At 50.1% G+C, this 5,582-nt stretch overlaps 1 protein-coding gene across 2 annotated transcripts in view; it reads right to left on the bottom strand.

The window, feature by feature from the left end:
- The window catches only part of HDAC4 (histone deacetylase 4), a 174,809-nt gene extending 174,285 nt beyond the window's left edge, over positions 1–524 (bottom strand). For both annotated transcript variants that reach the window (XM_041465775.1, XM_041465772.1), the window contains exon 1: positions 389–524. The gene's annotated coding sequence lies outside the window, so the exon portion shown is untranslated. The remainder of the gene's footprint in view (positions 1–388) is intronic.
- Positions 525–5,582: the final 5,058 nt, after the last annotated feature.

The raw sequence follows: 5,582 nt of genomic DNA, 5'->3' as shown, positions 1-5,582 counted from the left end.
GGGGGTGGGCGGCGCCGCTCCCCCTCCCCCCCCCCGCGCCCCGCCCGCCCCGCCCGCCGCGCCCGGGCCGAGCCGGGCCGATGGTGCGCGGCGGCCCCGCCCCGCCCGGCGCGCCGCCCAATCAGCGCGCGGCCTGGGGCGCCGCGCGGCTCAAATCCGCCCGCCACCACAGCGCGGGCGCCTGTGATTGGCCGCGCGGGCTGCCCGTCACATCCCCCTCCCACGGCCGCGGCGCAGCGGCGACCAGCGGCCCCCGGGAGCGGCCCCGCCGCGCCGCCAGCCCGCCAGGCGGGGAGGCGAGCGGCCTTAAAGGGCCCGCGCCGCGGGCAGCCTGAGCGCGGCGGCGGGGGCGGCGCGGCTTGGCGGCGACGGAGCGCCGCGTACTGACCTGGGCTGCGGGCGAGGCGGGGACGCTGCGCGGCGATGGCCCCCCCGGCGCGGAGCGCGCCACCGACGGACTCAGCCCGTGACGGGTTCCGCCATCTTGGAAATTTTTTTAGATGGGGAGTCACGTGGTGCAACCATTTTTTCCCCCCAGCCAATCAGCGGGCGCGAGTTATTTATAGCCGCGCGGGGGAAGGGGGTCCAATCGGGCCCCGCCTCGCGCGCCCCCGGCCACGCCCCGTGGCGCGCGGCCCGTCGCCATGGCGACCGGGGGGCGGGACGGGGGCCGCCATGTTGGCCCCGAGCCCCGCCGGGAGCGGGGATTGGGATCGCGGGAGCGGGTTCCTGCCTCCCCACCCCCAGAGGCCGCAGCAGCTGCGATCCATGCCGTATAGACGGTATTGCGATAAATCCCTGGAACTTCGGGGCTTTTTTGCACCCCGGTTTTCCGCAGCCGCGGTCCTGCTCCCCCATGGGCCGTTCTGTGTTTTCCGCCAGGTATCGCCTGTAACAGCGAACAGCTGAGGCGAGGGGTAAAAGACAGAAAGGGCAGGGCACGGCTCAACATATTTGCCTGAATTACCGGCAGAATGTAGAAAAATAAAAAGGAGTTGCCCGGCAGTGCTTCCCCCCACCCCCGTTTGGCAGCGAGTGACTGGTTTTTGAGCTGTACGTGGAATTGCCCGCTGAGCTGACACGTCTCGTCTCACTCGTGTCTTGTTGATTCACCCAGTGCCCAAAACTCCCCAAGACCTGCTCCCAAACATTCCAGGTGATGGGAGGAAAATATTGCAGTGTTGGGTGCAAGGAGTTCATCCTTGGGACACAATCCGATGGGAACGCCCCACCGGAGATGTATTATCCCATTATTTCTGTTTTCCAGAGCAGCTGTGGCTGCCCCTGGATCCCTGCAAGTGTCCAAGGCCAGGCTGGATGGGGCTTGGAGCACCCTGGGACAGTGGAAAGGAGATTTCCTGCTAAGCTTCCAAGGAGTTTCTTTCCATCCTTGCCTAAGGCAAGCTGAAACATGACATTCCTTATTCGCAGGCAGCCATCCCAGTGCGCTTCTGGTGGGTTTGATTAATTGGCTCTTGCTAAATTGTTTTTAAAACTTCCAGATTTCCCTTATAGAGAGGGAAAAAAAAAAAAAAAAAAAAAAAAAAAAAAAAAAAAAAAAAACTCCTGTCGTTCAGCCATCTGGATTTACATAAATTCTGGGACCTGATGGGAATTGCTAACAACTTTGTCCCTCTCTCTTTTACTTTTTTGGACATATTTACCACCTGTGTTTTCATTTGAAAGGGCCACCCTTACAAAAATCCTTGGCACATCGATCCCATCCTTAAAGTTTTGGGGTTTTTTTTTCCCCACGCGGTCGACAGGCTCCCAGGAAGTGGTGCCATTTCCCTGGAATGCACACCTGAGAGCACCACTGGCATTAAGAGCACCTCTTCTGCCTGGAGCCCAAGCCCTTTTTGGTTCATTTGCCTCCTCTTTGGGCTCGTGGGCTTGTTTGTTGTTCTTTGGCCGCTGAGGTTTCGCAGAGTTGTTCTGCTCTCTTTACTGGGGCCAGCCCTGCGCTGGGATGGATGGGGAATGTGTGTATCAATAACCTCACTTTTTATTTCTGACTGCCAAGAGACCTGTGGGTGGAAGGCCTTCAGGGCAGAGGGTTGCCAAGGCAGGGCAGTATTTGCCAACAGGTCTGCTTGCTGGTGGCTGGAGCAGGGCATGGCTGTGGCAGCCAGTGGGTGTCTGCCCTCCCTTGTGGTCCCCATTTCTTCCCCAGCCAGGGGGGGATTTGGTCCCAAACCCTTTAAACATGGGTGACAACCAGCCCTGCTGCCTTCCCTGGCTGCACTGCTGGAGCAGTTTGGAAACAGGAAACGAGAGGAGAGAGCTGTGCCCTGGAAGTTGCCATGGAGGGTAAGTTCTACCTTCAGGTTTTGATTGATGCTGTACCTGTGGGTGTGAGTACGTGTCTCTATTAATACCCAGTCTAGGCTAACCTGTGCATAATGGCAGAAAATTAAACCTTTGTCGTTGCTCATGGAAGTCAGACCTCAGAGATTCACAAGGGAAAGGCTTCTTGCTATATGTTAAATCCAACATGTTGGCTGTAGCTGTGTATAGTCTGTTTTTACTGTATTTGCAGCTGAAAAACTTACTCAGAAGCCTGTTGAAGCAAAAAATAAAAATCTAAAATAAAAACCAACACCCTGGCAGAGCTAATTCATAAAGATTTAAATAAAAAGCAATTACAGAACTTCCCGCCTACCTCCAGCTCATCTTTAGCTGAACTCCTTGTTTGTCAGGAATGATTCCATTTTTTATGTTCTCAAGCAGGAAACAGCCATCACAACACTCCAACTAATTTCCCTCGCTAGTCACAGTGAGCTGGTGAAAGTAAAAGAGGGTGCTTCAGCTTTCCACTCCAACCCTGCCACTCCACAGGCTAAAAAAAAGGAGGATAGAGTTAGGAAGAGAGCCAGCAGGAACTTCCTCTGGAGCCTAGACACCAAAGATCTACTCCAAGTGCCAGTGCCACTTGGGTCCTTGGAGAAAAGTCAAGCCTAGACACAATTTCCAACCTGGTGATGGCTCCCTCTTCTTCCTCCTGATCATTCAGTCTGACCTCCCTTGGTTTTCCTGTCCCCCCCATCACCCTTTTGTGCTTTGTCTCCCATTCCCTGTTCTCCATCTGTCCCACAGTACACTGGTTTGCTCCTTTTTGCCATCAAAAGGAAAACCCCATCAAACTCACACAGCTTACAGAACAGCTCTGATGGGACAGGGAATGTTAAATTTACGTTGCCCCCTCCTGTGTTTTCCTCCAACATACCTTTTATTGTGGAGTTTTCTTCTGTTGTTACTGGCTTTTTAATCCTGGTGAGTTTTGTTTCAGCAGGAGCTCCTCGTTCTCTCCTGGCCTCACAGCTCGCTCTGAGCCAGAACAAGGTGGTTCTCCTCCACTCCTGAGCCCCCCACGCCTGTGTCTGGCTGCAGGAGCCGCTTCCCAGCTTGTCTGCACACCCAACACTTCATCAAGCCTGCAGCACTCAGGGCCTGGAGAGCTGAAATCCTGAAGCAGTAAGAGCCAGACTCTTAGAAACAAGTTATTGCTGTTGTTTCAGGCAAAATCAAGACCCTGTCCCCTGCCTGGGGGGAAAAACAAGCAAGTGAGGTTCAAAATGGAGGTCACATATGTAAAGTTGGCTTTCTTCTCCATATTTACACTATATTTTTGCTGATGGAGATACATTGGATTGTTATGGCAGTCACTTTAAAATGACTGAGTACAATACACCTTTAAAATAAAACTGCTTGCTGAAGTTTGTTTTCAATATTTTTCTGGATTTCTATAAACTTCCTATTTATTTAGCAGCTATGCTCTCAACTATGTTATGGAATATCCTGACTTCAAAGGGATCCACAAGGATCATCATTCCTACTGCAGAGAGAAAAATTATTCTGTGGCCATTACAAACCGCTGTCCAAAAGTGCTTAGGGTGTCATCATCCCTCCAAATTAAACTGAAGAATTAAGAGTATGAAAGAAATCTCTTTTCCCCCTCAACTGGTTTTTGGGGTTTTTTTGGTTCAGTCAATTTCAGTAACACATTTAGGCTTAAATTGCAATAAAAAGCAGAAATAATTCTAAAGTGAATATGGAATCTTTGTGAAGTCGAGGCTAGAATAACTGTTGGATATGCTTAATTTATCAGCACTCATTTTCCGATTCTTAATATTAAAAATAAGGGAAATGTGTATCAATTTATTATATTTATTTTCATCCACGGCAGCTGCTGGGAGAAAAATGTGGGGTGTGTCTCTCTAGAGTGGGAATCTTCAAGGAAATATTGATCCACTTTTCTATTCTGTCTCTTTCAACCAGGCAAAAAAAAAAAACAAAAAAAAAAAAGACATTGTCCAGGGTGAAAAACAATTAAAATCTAAGTAAATGTAAGAAAAATATGACCAAGGGGAAAAAAAAAAAAAAAGAAAGAAGGAAGAAAAATAGAAATAAAAACATTTGCAGCCTGGCCCCTGGGTGTTGGTTTTATGTGAAGAGACTGACTTGCAGCTGAATGACGAGTAGGATATTTTTCTACTGAAATATTGATAGTAGATTACACTAAACCACAAACTATCTCCAGAAAGCCCATCATTTCTAATCCTAATGGTGTTTTCTTTCCCTTGGCTGACTACTACATTCATGAGATGATGGCTTTATTCTATCTGGGGGAAAAACTTTTTACCATACAGCTAAATTAACTTGTCAAAAGACTTCAAACTTCGGAAGCTTTTACAGCCCGATTCAAAGCTATTATTCAGGACTGAACGAGAAGGCTGTGGACTGTAAAAGTCCAAAAAAAAAAAAAAATTCAGCAGCATTCAGGAGTTGAATGGAGCACTCACATTTTGTTCAGGTTGTGTGTGTTTCATTGAGCTGTCTCGGAAAGAGCTGGATTTTTGTATTTTAAAGCAAAATGCTTCTTTCTGCTACTCTGGAAGCTGTGACCCAGTCCATGCTCTTTCACACACACTTGGTTATATTTAGTTTGTGCCAACCTAAATAAGTGTCAACCAGCTTTCCAGAAATGTGGGGAGCACAAAAGAGAACGGCCAGCAGCTAAATTGAGGCAGAACGAGAACACAATTAGACTTATTTTTATCCTTTTCTTTTAAAATCAGATCACAGACTATCTTACAGTCAGCTACAGCTTTCTCATGCAAATAAAAATGCCTGGCTTCAGGAGCAGCAACTTTTAGATTTTGCAGACGAGGAGCAGCTGGCAGAGCTCGTGCTTGGAGTCTTTCCTGTCGCGGATCCAATCTACTTTGGGACAGATCTGGAATAAAAAGCCAAGCTGACAACTGCAGCCCCTGGAAGGGAAGCCAGGGCTCTGTGGGAGCGTGCAAACACCTTCAGGATGTGGCAGGATGGGACCCACCGTGGGCAGCATGGGGAGTGGCCGTGATCCAGCGTGCTCTGGATGCAGCTGCCTAGGGCTGCTCCACAGGGACCCTGAGCGCAGGAGCAAGCCTTGAACACAGCTTCTCAGCGAGGCCTGCAGGGAGGTTCTGCCGCCCACCAGGGACCCACAACTCGCTCTCCTGTGCAGAAACTGAATTAGAGGCCCTGGAGTGTTCACAGAGGTGCCCAGAGCTTGCAGCGAGTTGGAGTCCAGAGCGCAC

The sequence above is a fragment of the Pyrgilauda ruficollis genome, unplaced genomic scaffold (assembly GCF_017590135.1).
Source record: "Pyrgilauda ruficollis isolate IOZ18807 unplaced genomic scaffold, ASM1759013v1 scaffold191, whole genome shotgun sequence".
In the NCBI taxonomy this organism is placed as follows: domain Eukaryota; kingdom Metazoa; phylum Chordata; class Aves; order Passeriformes; family Passeridae; genus Pyrgilauda; species Pyrgilauda ruficollis.
The sequence above is the reverse complement of the archived record's forward strand: the minus strand, read 5'-3'. Positions and strand labels throughout refer to the sequence as shown.